Raw genomic sequence first — 14519 nt, 5'->3', positions numbered from 1 at the left:
GCACCTTTTGTTATCTGTACATTCCCCTATTCCCTACTTCTGTGCCAGGGGATAGAAACCAAGTTGCTACAATCTGCAGGGTAAATTTTCTTTCTGGAAGCACCTGAGTGTTCTCTACTCCTAGAAGACTTGCACCCATAGAATTCCCATTTCCCAGGCCCAGTGACTCTCTGCAGGCCATGAGCTATAAAAGATGGGATCTGCCTCTGGGCTGATTGATCAAAACCCAGTCCTGAATGGATCACCTTCATTCATATAATAAATAAGAACTGTTTGGTTGCAATTAACAGACAGCCTGACAAACGATGACTTAAACCATCATGATATTTATTATACCAGTAAAATAAGAAGTCTAGAGGTAGGAAGTTCCAAAATTACTTAACTTCAGTGACATAATGACATCATCAAATTCCTGGATGCCTTCTGTCCTTCTCCTTGGCTGTTCTCGGCATTGGCTTCCATTCCTCGTCAATACAAGATGGCTGACACAGCCCCACACTCACATCCTTCTAAAATCCTATTCAAAACCAGGAAGCTGGAGGAAGCACAGGAAGCAGCTTTATCCTTGAGCACTTCTGTCAAAATCAAGGAAGAAAATCTTTGCCAAAAGCCCTCTAATTCCTTACTACTCAAATTGTGGTCTTCAGGTCATAGCTTCATCCTTCAGCCAGCAACTAATTAAAATGCAATACCCCGAGCCCGATCCTGATTACTGATTCAGATTCTGTATATTAGGATCCTCAGGTGATTTGTGTACACAGTCAAGCTTGAGAAGCCCTGCTCTAATGAACTTTTTCTTACTTCTTTTTAGCCAGAGCTTGATGACATGACTTTCCCCACGTGGAAGGGAGGATGGGATAGTAATCATTTTTTTCTTTTTTTCTTTTTTCTTTTCTTTTTTTTTTTTTTTTTTTTTTTAAGAAATAGGAAAGAGCAGGGGTGCCTGGGTGGCTCAGTTGGTTAAGAATCCAACTCTTGATATCTGCTCGGGTCATGATCCCTCAGTGTTTGGATCAATCTCCTGTTGGGCTCCATGCTGAGCAGGGAGGCTGCTTGGGATTCTCTCTCCTTCTTTCTCTACCCTCCCCCCCCCCACTCACATGTGTGTGCCCTTTGTCTCTCTTAAAATAGATAAACATTTAAAAAAGAAATAGGAAAGAGCAAATGAGGTAGGAAATCTTGGGACACCTTCCGAGAGCTGCCATGGTATTTCTCCAAGGACAGGGTAGTACAGAACGCCATGCTCCCCACAGTTCCTTGCTGCTCCCTGAGGCTCTCTGTGATCACACAGACTATGAAACCTTTCCACAGAATGAAGCACTGGCCCATCAGCAGTATTTTTAACAGCAGGTTGAGACTTTACCCATGTGATTTTGGAAAGGTTTCTTGTTTTTACGATCTTGAGGTTTAAGAGTGCTGAGTAACCCAGGAGAATTCAAAGGAAAAACATTAGAGCTTGTATAATTGCAGGGAAGGTGAAAATTATAAAAGTACCTGGTTTTTTTTTTCAGTTGGTATAAAATATTTTTTCACCAGAGCAGCTAACAAAAATCTATTTTCACAGACATCTTTTTTTCCACTTTGCATTGGTTTTCTGGTCTTAGTGAAAATTTACTAAGAACATTATTTATAAAGATGAAGTAACTGCCTTTGAGGATTTGGGTCTAATTTTAAAAATGAAAATTTTGCTATTTTAAGGTCGAGCCATTAATAAGCTAAGCCTTCTTAACTGTTTCATAAAGTAAAATTCTTTTTTTTTTAATTTTTTAAATGTTTATTTATTTACTTTTAAGAGAGAGAAGGAGCAAAAGTGGGGGAGGACAGAGAGAGACAGAGAGAGACAGAGAATCCAAAGCAGGCTCCAGGCTCTAAGCTGTCAGCACAGAGCTGTATGTGGGGCTTGAACTCATGAACCACAAGATCATGATCTGAGCCAAAGTCAGTCACTTAACCAACTGAGCCACCCAGGTGCCCCTCATAAAGTAAAATTCTAAAAAACTTTCCAATGACACAAAGTAAGAAAACACGAGGATAAAATGGAATATAGAAAAAAACGGAAAATAAAGGAAAAATGTGGGGAGGCTTCTCAGTGTTGGGGCAAGTACCTTGTAGATGGCACTCTAAGCCAATTTCACTTTGACTTCCTGGTGATTATGTGATGATTTACCTATATCAGCATAAAAACAACAGATGTCTTTTTTGTCTCAAAATACCTCTGTATGTTGAAGCCTCCTACATCATCACTCTTTCCCACTGGTGACTTAAAGGGCATTTTGAGAATAGTTTCAGGCTACCTTCTGATCTCCTTCCAACCAAATCTTTATTTGTTTAACTCAATGGAAAATGTATGCTCCCAATGAACTTCTTTTTTCTGTGGCCTTACCTTTTTGATACAACAGAGTACGTGGAGTCTAACTCCAGACCAAAAGACAGTGAACCAGGTTTTTCTGCAGGGAAAAACCAGAGTAAACTTCAATATAGAAATAACTGTTTGATATCACAAATGCTGCAGACACACTCAACAGAGTGTCCTTAAAACAAAAGCACAAATGAACCAGTGGTCGTATGCAGGCAATCAAAGAGTTGGAGGACGTGTCACTTCTTACAACATTTGGCATGTTTTAAGTGCACATAGTTCTCATCGAATTGGCTGGGAGGCCCCTACAGAGATCTGCTGGCAGACTAAGGTGCCCACTAAAACAACTGTGAGTTTCAATAAAAATTCGTGCCATCAGTGCCAAAGCAAACTTGTGAAAATTGTCCACTTTTAGGCAACCCGTACAAAAAAACCTTAGGAGGGCTGAAGTCACTATTTAAAAGGGTCTCCATAAGAGCCAAGAGAAATGTATCCCTGATTTATCTGAATACAGATCCTTGTAAATGGTAAAGGCATAGAGAGCCAAATTTGCATTTGGTACCTGGAACCTGGATTTGGCTCAGCCTGATCTGGCTAGCAAAAACAATGGGGTTTCTTGGTCCTCTTTGTTGGAGATGCTAAATGGAGAATTCAAGAATATGGTGAAACTGGGTCTTAAATATAATGGATTTAGTGAGTAACTGGGGACTTGGGGGAGTCCTGTTTTTTTTCTTTCAGATAGACTGTGCCCATTGAACTGAAAGGAAAATAATATTTTCAACAAAGCAAAAGGAAAGCAAGTTCAGTTACGAAATTGGGAAGCCTTAAGAAAATATATTTTTTTTCTTTTTGGTACTTGAGTTTCAGATTCTCGTCAAATGTGAGTTGTGTCCAGTGTGCTTAGTGGTAAATCAGAATGTCACCACTTGACCTTGGCAAGGTTACCTGGTAATGAGGATGAAAGGTGTATGGAACAATTTGTGTCTATCTGAGTCACGGAGTTTTCCTTCCACAGCACAAATGTGTCATCTGTTTTGTCATGGCTCATCTTGAGCAATAGAAGCTGAGATGGCCATAAAGAGGAATGGGAAGGGCACCAGCCTGTAGGGCATGAGGCAGTATTCACACATATGTATATGTCTGTCCTTGCACAGACTTTCTGGAAGGATGCACAAGAAACTAGTAATAGAGGTAGCTTCTGGGGTAGGTCTTGGAGTGGGAACCTGGTGAGTCAGAAGTGGGAAAAAAAATTATTATTTCATGCATATTCTTTCATTTTTCATATATATGCATCTCCTACTCAAGAGAACCTATACATACTGCCTATGTGTGTGTGTACATGTTTACATACATACATATGTATTGCTCATTGAAAAAATGAATGTAGTAGCAAAAGGCAGAGTGAGCAAAGAAAGACCATATTCTTCTTGGCTTTACATTAAACTCGATGGGTCGTTTTCTCCCTCTAATCTTAGACGATTTTTCGAAAATGAAGAGGGATAAAATTTAGACAATAGACATGGCTAATGCCTGTTAAAGCAGGGACTCCACAACTATAGAACATAAACGTATTCATTTTGAGTCTGATATTGGAGAGATACTACATTGTTAACAGCACGAACCCCAGGCAGTACCTCACTAGCTAAAAAGTTCAAAATTCAATGGTTGTGAGGGAGCACCTGGGTGGCTCAGTTGGTTAAGCGTCTGACTTTGGCTCAGGTCATGATCTCACAGTTCGTGAGTTCGAGGCGCGTGTCGGGCTCTGTGCTGACAGCTGAAAGCCTGGAACCTGCTTTGGATTCTGTGTCTCCCTCTCTCTCTGCCCCTCCCCAACCCATGTCCTGTCTCCCTCCCTCTCTCTCTTAAAATAAATAAACATTAAAAAAAAATTTTTTTAATTCAATGGCTGTGTTTGAGTAGCTGCCCTGAGAAGGAGGATTAGGGAGGAGAGGGAGAAGTTGGAGTGCAGGCTGTGGGGACAGGAAAAGCATAGTGGCTGAAGCCTTACAGGATGTAACAAACAGGTCACATTCAAAGGTAAAACTTGGTTACAACCATGTTCACCTCCCTGGGATCATCATCCCTCAAGAGCCTCAGCCGACAGTCTGTACTTCATCTAAGAGTGAACTTTGGTATGGCTGCCCTTGACCAGCCCAGTTGAACTTGTCTTAAGATTTTCCTGTCCCCAGGCTCTGGCCCTGTATCTCAAAGTACACACTTGCGCACACTTGACAGCTCCTAGCTGTATTCCTGCCCACTCTAATTCCATTACACCTTTCATGGCAGAAGACCCATCTCAGCTCCCTATCCTTGCACTTCCTGTAACTGACTAAATTTTACAGTGCAGAAGTGATTTTATACTCAGTCACATACAACACAATGTCTGCTGCCTCGCTGCTTGAGTAGGTGATGTGGGAAAGAAGTCAGACGGGCAGGGGCTGTGTTCACATTTCCAAGGTGGCTTCATTTATTGGTTGCAGAAATATTACTAAGTTCCTGAGGCTTTCTGTGCCTGCTGCTTCTTTTGTAATGTAATCCCTTAGTTATGCACCACGAGTCTGAAAAGAGCCCATGGACCTGGCCTTCTGCAAAGAAAGCATTCTTATTTGAGCATGCAGATTGTTTAGTGCACAAGGCTCAACCTTGGCCCTACTGACCATTCACACCAGATGATTCCTTACTGTGGAGGGCTGCATTGTGCTTTGTAGGATATGTTCAGCTGCATCCCTGGTCTCTACCCACTAGATGCCAGTAGCACTCCCACAACCCCATATGTGACAACCCAGAATCATTCTGGACATTGCCAAATGTCCCTGAGGTACCAGGAGGAATCATCCCCCATTGAGAAGTACCGATTCAGAGAGTGAGTTTTCTCTCAAGTTTTATTTTGGTTCATATAGCCAGACTAGGGTTGGTGTCTGGACAATGTTGTCTTTTCCTGGTGCCCCTTACATTTTACCCTCAATCTATCTTCATTATGTACCTTGCAAGGGTACGGGGGACATGGTCTGCTGTACTCTGAAAGCTAAGGGGTTGGTCTGAAGGGATGGTCTGCCTGTACTGTGATGAGCCTCTGCAGGGCAAACAAAGTTGGTCTTCCTGACATTGACCTATTCCTTGATAAAGCTTTCATGAATTATCATTCTACCCAAGTTTCTGTCTTAGCACAGATCTGCAGGAAATCGAGGAGTGAAGAGGGACAGAAAACTGCATCCTATCATAGCAGAGGGACAACTATTACCAGGCACAAGATGTGGCACACAACAAGAGGTACCTCTCTTCTTTCTTTCTAGGTCTCAGAATATAGTGTTCCTTATGCCAGCTGCCTGGCTACCATGTCTCTCTCGACTCATCCAGGGTGGTGACCCACAACCTCACACCAGGAACTGTGGGCTATGAGTGAGGCTTTGGGCTCTTCACCTTTTTACTGGATTATATTTATATTCATCACGTCTTAAAGTTAGTCTGAGGAATGTGTACTTTTTTTTGTAATCAGTAGGGTGGTTAAGAGGAGAGAATTTCTAACGGGTGGGAAGGTGACCATGTTAAATACGTCAGTGTGATTGAGGGTGACGGAAAGTGGAAAAACCCTTAGACGAGTTCATTGGGATGCCACTGATGATGTGCTAAGAAGATGCTTCAGGGAGAGAAAGGGATAGAAACCAAATGATTGGCCATGAAGGCATAAAAACGGAAGGATGCTATGAGAAGGGAGGTATTGACTTGGACCACTCTTTATCAAGAAGAGTGTGCATGCATGGCTTATTACCTCTCTGAAGTCTGAGGGGAAGAAGACAGTAGAATGGAAGAAATCAAAGGTGCTGGAGAGATAGGACTAACCAGGAAGCCAACTACCAGGGAAGAAACACTTCTCTCTCTCTCTGACATCTATGGAAAGAATAAGAGGGAATCCCCTTTATAACTTACTGTTTTCAATTAAGAGACTAAAATGCCCTTCATAAAATACCCATGGAAAGGTAAAATATTAGACTGTTATCAGCCATGAACACTCTAATTTAAACCAGCTTTGGAAATCTGTGGGCAATAAACTGGTGATTAAGTATTTATTAAACATTTATTGCTTGCATGCCATAAGGCATTGGACCTCTGCCCACTCTCTGAAAAGAGAGGCAAAATTATTTCAAAATGTTTATAGTACAGTAAGTAGAAAACTTTAAGGATTAATCTGGTCTTAACATCTTGTAACTTTGCATTATCTTTAAGCAAGCCACATCGTCATTTTCAGCAACACAAAAGGTGGGTGCCCAGCTTAGTGGGTAAAAATTTGCTGGGAACCTGCTATGTACATGTTCTGTGTTTGGCTGAGTTTAGTGGGTGTTGAAAAAGAGGAAAAGAAGCAAGATGAACAGATGTGCCAGAATAGCTTGGAGAGCCAGAATTTGTGAAGAGTTGTCCCGATTCACAGCATATATTTAAAACCTAGCATCTCAGACGTCTACAAGAGGAGGATTTACAACACAGTATACCCAAAATATTTTACTATCAGTGGACACTTAGATAGAGTACTGAAAAAAAATCCCCCGTCCATAGAAAGGGAGATCAAAAGAAAGAAAACCTTCTCTCCACCCCTGGAAATGTTTTTTATTATGCCAAGGATAAAGCAAGAGAGTCCTTGGACCTTTTCTTTTTTATTCTCGGAGTCTGAGTTTGAAATCTGTGACACATAAATAAATAAGTTAATGTCCTCTGCCTCATCCATTTAAAAAAGTCAGACCAATTATGTATTTTTGCCTGAAGACAGTTGGCAGAACTGAAGGCTATTTTAAAGCCCACTTCAGCTCCAAGAGTTCTGGTTCTATGATAAACCGCTCAAGTGCACAGAAAATACCATACCCTCGTTGACCTTCGCAAACAAACCCACTTTTCTCTTGAACACAGTTGAAAGATGATTTGCTGTGCTTTTGTTTTGGAAGTTTGGGAAGGTTTCCATGGTTTCTGTGTCCTCTTGGTCTCTTTTTCTGTGTATCAGCTTGACCATAGATTACCAGAGGCCAACACTGTCATTTCCTTGGATGTATGTCCCTCAGGCATGCATTCCACAGAGGCGGTATAAATTGGTTTTGGGGGTGACATAATTTTAGATAATATATTGGTTTATGGTCTACCAAGGGGCCATAATACATAATCAGACATAAAGTTTATCTGTGGTATTAAAATTTCCTACTTGGGGGGTAATTAGCAAAAAAAATACATATATATATAATGAGTTGGAGAGAGAATAATGAAAACAAGGGTAAGCAACACCGTCGGGGGCAGACTCCTCAGGAATTTAAGATGTGTTGGGCAAGACTCCGGTGCGTCAAATACACTTTTTTTTTTTTTTTTTTTTTAGTTTTAAAAGTCTATATTTAAAGCACATCCCCCACCCTTTCTTTCTAATCTACCACAGGACGCTTTCTGCAAATGTTTAAATGTAGACCTTTTCAAAGTCAATGTAGTATGTAAAACTCAACTTATGCAGAGTCTTTTCTGGTGACAGTAGGCATATCTTGGAAAGCGACTCTGCCTTTTGAGGTCAGCCTATATTTCTATAGGCTCAGCCTATAGAAAGCCTATGGCTTTCTGACCGCCAGGTCTTGAAGGAGGCAGTGGAAAAGGAATCATCGAGCACCAGAAAGACATACAATTTCATTCTCAGGTTTGTTTTGGATTAGCCTGCAGCTAAGGGCAAGTCACTTAAAGCTTCTAAACCCTTTTCCTCACCTGTAAAACAAGGAAACCAGTGATTTACCTTGTGGGGTTGTTGAAGGGTTTGAGATGAGGGGCATGTGCTATTTTTGAGTTAGGCAGAAAGTCAACAATGACTGGATAGAAAAGAACAAGATACCCAGTGGCCCTATTTTGCTAAACTTCACAAATGTCCCGTTTGAGCTCCTGCTGCTGTCATTAAAAAAAAAAAAAAAATCTTGCATGCATAATGTAGCCCCCCTGTCCAGTTCCAAGAATGAAGTATTCAAAAGCATGATAGGTAGCTTTCAGAGTAAGACTGGGACTTTGTATCAACAAAGGGACATCAGGACCATCAGAGATGCCGGCAAGGAGCGATATTTCTGCTCCATAAAAATCACCCATGATTTATTCCTTTAATGAAAACACCAGGGGCTTGTGCAGGCACAACAGCTGTGATTTTATGAAGGGAACATAAGCCAGAATTCCTTGTGGTGGGGCTGTTGCCACAAGGGGTCAGATCTAGATTATGGGTGGAGCCTGGCGTCATCCTACGGTGACACCAACATGACTCGACAGCAAATAGTTTGAAATAACTCTCAACTGTTTAAGGTGAGAAGAACTCACACAATACCAAGCCACACTAAGCCTGTGTAAGTAAGGGCTTCAATGTCTTTGATCTGATGTTGAGTTGAGTATCTGGAGAGGGAAAAGTAAATGAACCCAGTTACCTTGAAGCTTACGCTCGGTGCTCTTTGTCCACTCTGCACATGTGAGCACTTTAGCTGTTGCCACGAATCAAGGGCTTTCCTCCCTGATGTTATAAAAAGGGATGAGTAAATATTTTGGATTCATCAGCCTCCAAGTATTCTTCAGATGTTTTAGGTTCGAGCAAACAGACTACGTCGTGCTGAGTACATTCTCCCTTGATTTTTTTTTTTTTTTAAGGACCATGGGTGATTTATGGGAAATGGAATCCATATGTTTCTGCTTCATTTACACTCTAGTCATCAAAAGGTTGTGTTGTAAGAGCTATTTGATGTCCAAGATGCCCTTTGAGCTTGGTTTTGTTGTTGTTGTTGTTGTTGAAATGTAAGCTGCTTAAAAGTGTTGGTCCCTTTAAAAGGCAGAGAAAGAGAGAGACAGAGAGACTGGGAAGGCCTGTTTTGCCAAGATGAAATAGATTTGAACACCAGGAAGTTCGGTTTAAGCTGAAACTATAAACCCATGAATTTCAAATGGGTCCAGAATTTGCAAGAAAACAAAGTCTCCTCTGAGGCCAGTTTCAGGAGCAGCTCTGATAAATACAGAAAAGCAGCTAGCAGCTCACAACCCCACCGGGGAAGAGAGGGCTGTGAACGCTGTTAGCTGCCCAGCTAACACATGTGCCCACTGCTGGGGAAGCTGTTGTCTCCGGTCCTCGGGAGAGCAGTGTCTCCAGTCCAGATCAAGAACTCTTTGCCCTATTTAAGCATGGCAGTATCTGCTCTCCATGTTTTCCCGGGGCTGTCCTGCCCTAGGCCAGCGTTTCCCATCTGTTCTCCTGCCATCTGGCCCAAATACCTGGCCACTGAATGGGATCCTGTGTGTGCATTTGGGACGGTGTTTATTTATTGGGCAATTTCTTTAGAAATATCTCATTGAGCTCACAATAAGGCCGGGAAAACATCGAGTTTGAGTAAAGTACAAAATAGGTTAACTAGGGACCTACAAATTAGGAAAAAGCCAATGTAAAACCAAGTTTTCTTGGGGCATCTGGGTGGCTCAGTCAGGTAAGCAACTGACTCTTGGTTTCAGCTCAGGTCTTGATCTTACAGTTCATGAGATGGAGCCCTGGGTTGGGCTCTGCACTGACAGCCTGGAGTCTGCTTGGGATCCTCTGTCTCCCTCTCTCTCTGTCCCTCCTCCATGCTCTGTCTGTCTCAAAATAAGTAAATAAACTTTCAATAAATTAGTAAAACTAAGTTTTCTTTCTCTCACTCTTAGAGCAGCTCTTAAGTCCTTTTAGGCATGCTTTATCACTTATCTGTGGCATTTTATGAAAGGTTTCAGAAGAAAAACATCCCAGTTGGAATTATTTTATGTGATAGTATAATTGAAATAGCATTAAATCTCTGTAGAGTATGTGTGTGTGTGTGTATATATATATATGTGTGTGTAGATACATATATATGAATATATATATATTCATCTTTAGAGCATTATAGATGTTAGAATGTGGGACTGCATTATCCAGCAGGGTCTTTAGATGTGGTATGAAGTCACTTCAACAGAATTCACAGTCCTGTGAATTACCTATATATTTTATTTCAGTTATCTGGGGGTAAGGGAGAGCATTTTAGAATCTTAGAGGTTAGGGTTTTCCCCCCAACTCCTACTCTTAAGGAACGTTTAGCAGAATATTTCCAACATCATTATCCAGTAACTACTACAGTTAACATTTGGGGTGTCTGTTCTTTGAGTCAAGCATGTGATTGTGCACACACATGCACAGAGTTTGATGAGATTGTAGTATTTCTTCTGTTTTTCAGCTTCTCTTTTCAAAAATATACAGCAGCCTTTTCCTGTGTTTATAAACTGTTTTACCTCTTGAGCTTTAGTGTGTACAGACTATTTCATCATAGGAATGTACCACAATTAGCTTAATGTCTCAGAGTATTTTTAAATACGGGGCTTAAACAAATAATTATTTCAGATACATTCTGAAATGTTTTTAAAGTTGTTTGCTATAGTGGCATCTGGGTAACTCAGCTGGTTAAGTGTCTAACTCTTGATTTCAGTTCAGGTCACGATCTCACGGTTTGTGAGTTCGAGCCCAGTGTTGGGCTCTGCACTCACAGCATGAAGTCTGCTTGGGATTCTCTCTCTGTCTCTCTCTCTCTGCCCTCCCTCACTCGTTCTCACTCTCTCTCTCTCTCTCTCTCTCTCTCAAAAATAAGTAAACATTAAAAAAATAAAGTTGTTCGCTATAACTTAGGACACATTAGAAAATAAACTACCCATAACTTCTACATCTTATATGTCCTTCTACATGTACTCTTTGAGAGCCATATTTGGAGAATATCCATCTCTGTCTTTAAGAGCCCAAGCTTCCTCAGTATACATGATGCTTTTTAAAGACCTTAGAAAAGATCAGTAAGATAATCAGTAAATTTTGTTTCTTCCTCCTTGGAAAAAAAAAGTTTCCACTCCATTCCCACTCTAAGAAGAGCCTTGTGACTTCAATTCATGCACCTCTCTCCTTGTTGGATGCTTAGTCCATTGGTAAAGTTCCTGGAGTCACCTTAAAAGAAAGCTGAAATCCATACCTATTTTACTGTTGGTTTTCCAAGTTCCTTCACCCCTTGTTGTGGATCTTTCCAATCCGTTACTAGAGAACTCAGTCGTATCCCTTTTGTTGACAGGTTGCCAGGATACCTCTAGGCGACAAAGGCTGGGGCTCCCCTTTCAAGCAGCCACACACACTGTAAGAATTCTTGCAAGAGGGAATGTGAATCCTGGAGCTAATTCTGCCCATTTCCACCAGCCCCCTCCCTGAGGGGCTCAGCTGGCCGTGCTAAAAGCCGCAGTAGAAAGGTGAAAACGAATATTACAAGGTGAGGCTCTCTCTGGGAAGGCATGCTTTTGCTCTGTTGTCTAACAAATCAATCAGTCTCCAACCACCCCTTTCAACTAATAATAGATTCTTATTTTAGGTAATCCTGATCTCCACTTCTGTCTCACTGTTATACTCACTGTTATACTCACTGTTATTCTCTAGTGAAAAAGCAAATACTTTCTCACTGGAGAAAAGGAATCTAAAATAAAATAATTAATGATTGAATAAAAAAGACAAGTACTGCTACACAAAATAACAAATATCATTTTACTTTATTGGATGATGCTGGCTATGGATTACAGATTTTAGTGGCTAAAAGAGAACCAAATTCCATTGGAAGCAATAATAGTATTTAAAACTGTAATTATTTAAAAGTAATTTTCTTCAAAGAAAGGTAGAAAAAATACATTTTATGTTAATCTAGGATTATATGTGTATTAACCAAATTATCCTTGAAAGAAAAAGGTGTGATAAAGGCTATAGTTACTCAACTGATTTGGCAGATTTTTTTATTGAGATGAAATGTACATGGAGAAATGTAACTAATCTTAAGTTCTTAAATTCAAGTTTCAAAGTCAGTGGGTTCAACAAATATATATATATATATATATATATATATATATATATATATCCATGTAAACCATCACCTTAATCAAGAAATAGGACATTTCTATCCCCAGAAAGTTTCTTCATATCCTTTCCAGTCAGTCATCTTTCTGTGAGCACCCATGTTCTGATATCTATCATTAGAGAATGATTGGCTATCCATGAACTTCATATGAATAGACTCACACAGAGTGTATTCTTGAATCTAACTTCTTTGACTCAGCGGAATGTTTTTGAGATCATCCCATATTTCTATGTGTATTACTGGTTCAATTCTTTTTATAGGAGAGTGTTAATACATTATAGGATTATTCCGCATTTGTTTACCTATTCTCCTATTCGTTAATATTTGGCTTATTCCTAGCTTGGGTTTCCTATAACTAAAGTTGCTTATATCCATTCTCGCACAAGTGTTTTGGTAGACATATTCTCCTGTTTCTTAGGTTCAGACCTAGGATAGAAATTGAAGGTAGATGTATGTTTAACTTTATAATGGGGAAATGATATGTCGCTGTGGTTATCATTTGTGTTTCCCCGACTAATGAAGCTGAGCATTTTTACGTGAGCTTGATTGGAGACTAGTATTTTGCTTTTATTAAGTTCACATTCTTTGTTCCTTTTAGAGACTTCCTTTCTTGTTTATACCATCTTTACCAATGTGTAACTCACATCCAGTAATATGTGCACATTTTAAGTACACAGTTTGAGGAGTTGTGACAAATGATTACATCCATCCACCCACCAATTATATCAGTATGAGAACACGTCCACTAATGTTTGTAGTGCAGTCTCCACCCACCCATCTGTCTACCTGCGAGCAATCACCAATCTATTTTCTGCCACTTGCAGATCAGCTTTGCCCGTTCTAGGGTTTCATGTAATATTTTAGGGTAATATTATAGGGTAATATTGCAGGGTAATACTCTGCTGTGTGAATATTCCATAATTAGTTTACTTGCTTACCTGTCGACATACACTTGTGTGGTTTCTTAAATTTTTCACCATTAAGAGCAGAAGCTGCTTTAAACATTTGTACATGTCTTTTGTGGACATATGTTTTCACTTCTCTTGGGTAATTATTTAGGGACAAATGTCCATGTCAGTAAGTGGGTGTAGGCTCAACTTTGTGAGATTCTGCCAAACTGTTCTCCAGAGTCTTTATGTATTTCACAAGCCCTCCCAAGCATGTAAGGGAGTTCTGGTATTTCTGTATACCACTAACACTAACACTTAGTGTTAGCAACCTTTCTAATTTTAGCTATCCTATTGTGTAGTATTTCTGGTTTTAGTTTGCATTTTGCTAATGACTGACAGTTAATGATGTTGAATTTTATTTCATGAGCGTATGAACTATTTATACTTTTTCTGTTGTGCAGAGTTTGTTCAAAGCTTTTGCCCATTTTTAAAAATTGGGTTGTTTGAAATTTGTTCATAGATACATGTACATATATTATGTACGTGTGTGTATATATATCATATATATGTGATATAAATCCTTTTCAAATATATGTCTCATAAACATTTCTTTCCAATCTGTAGCTTGGCTTTTAACTTTCTTAATGGTGGTTTTTAAAGAGCAGAAGTTTCTAATTTATATGAAAGAAAATTTTGAATGCTTTTTCTTTTAAGTTCAGTGCTCTTCTATGTTTTGTCTAAGAAATCTTTGTATCTATCGAGGTCATGAAGATATTCTCCTAATTGCTTTCTTCTAGAAGCTTTATAGCTTTTATACTTGTACGTTTTATATATTATAATTTTTATATTTAGTTCTCTGAGCCATTTTGATTTAAGTGTCATGTGTGGTGAAAGTAAAGAGCTGATATTAGCTTTTCCCTGACATGTATCCAAATGTTCCACCACCTTTTGTTTAAAAGATTTTCCTCTCTCCATAAATTGCCTTAGCATCTTTGTCAAAAATCAATTGACTGCATATGTGAACCAACCATATATTTATCGACTCTCTTCTGTTACATGAGCCCATTTATCTGTCTTTATTGGCATTGTTAATTTTTAATAAGCCAGCTCCTCTTGGCTTATAAGCAGTGCAGCACATACTAAAAACAAATATACAAATGGAGTCCTTCCATGACTTCTTGCCAGTGGAACTATGCGCAGGAGTTTAAATTAGGTTAGACATTTTTTTCTTGCATGCTGTAGAAATGTTTCCCTTGGAAATAATCTGATTTTAAGTGATTCTTCAGGAAAAAAAAATATCTAGTCAGAAATGTATTCAAGAATGATAATCCCAGACAAATATAGATTTTTTTTCCA

General features: G+C 39.6%; 1 protein-coding gene and 1 long non-coding RNA gene across 4 annotated transcripts in view; one reads left to right on the top strand and one right to left on the bottom strand.

Annotated features, from left to right (window-relative positions):
• Positions 1-306: 306 nt before the first annotated feature.
• Positions 307-11440, bottom strand: LOC131516697 (uncharacterized). Its single transcript, XR_009264201.1, has 4 exons — positions 11353-11440; positions 8776-8858; positions 2384-2447; positions 307-575 (listed from the first exon to the last, which is right to left on the bottom strand). It is a non-coding gene; the product is annotated as an uncharacterized LOC131516697 (long non-coding RNA).
• Positions 11441-11458: 18 nt separating this feature from the next.
• Positions 11459-14519, top strand: part of ZNF475 (zinc finger protein 475) — a 62060-nt gene continuing 58999 nt past the window's right edge. For 2 of the 3 annotated variants that reach the window (XM_058738028.1, XM_058738038.1), the window contains exon 1: positions 11459-11640. The gene's annotated coding sequence lies outside the window, so the exon portion shown is untranslated. The remainder of the gene's footprint in view (positions 11641-14519) is intronic. The other variant, XM_058738017.1, reaches the window with a different exon arrangement.

This window comes from Neofelis nebulosa, chromosome 1 (genome assembly GCF_028018385.1).
Source record: "Neofelis nebulosa isolate mNeoNeb1 chromosome 1, mNeoNeb1.pri, whole genome shotgun sequence".
In the NCBI taxonomy this organism is placed as follows: domain Eukaryota; kingdom Metazoa; phylum Chordata; class Mammalia; order Carnivora; family Felidae; genus Neofelis; species Neofelis nebulosa.
Note: the sequence above shows the minus strand (reverse complement) of the source record. Positions and strands in the feature narration are given on the sequence as shown.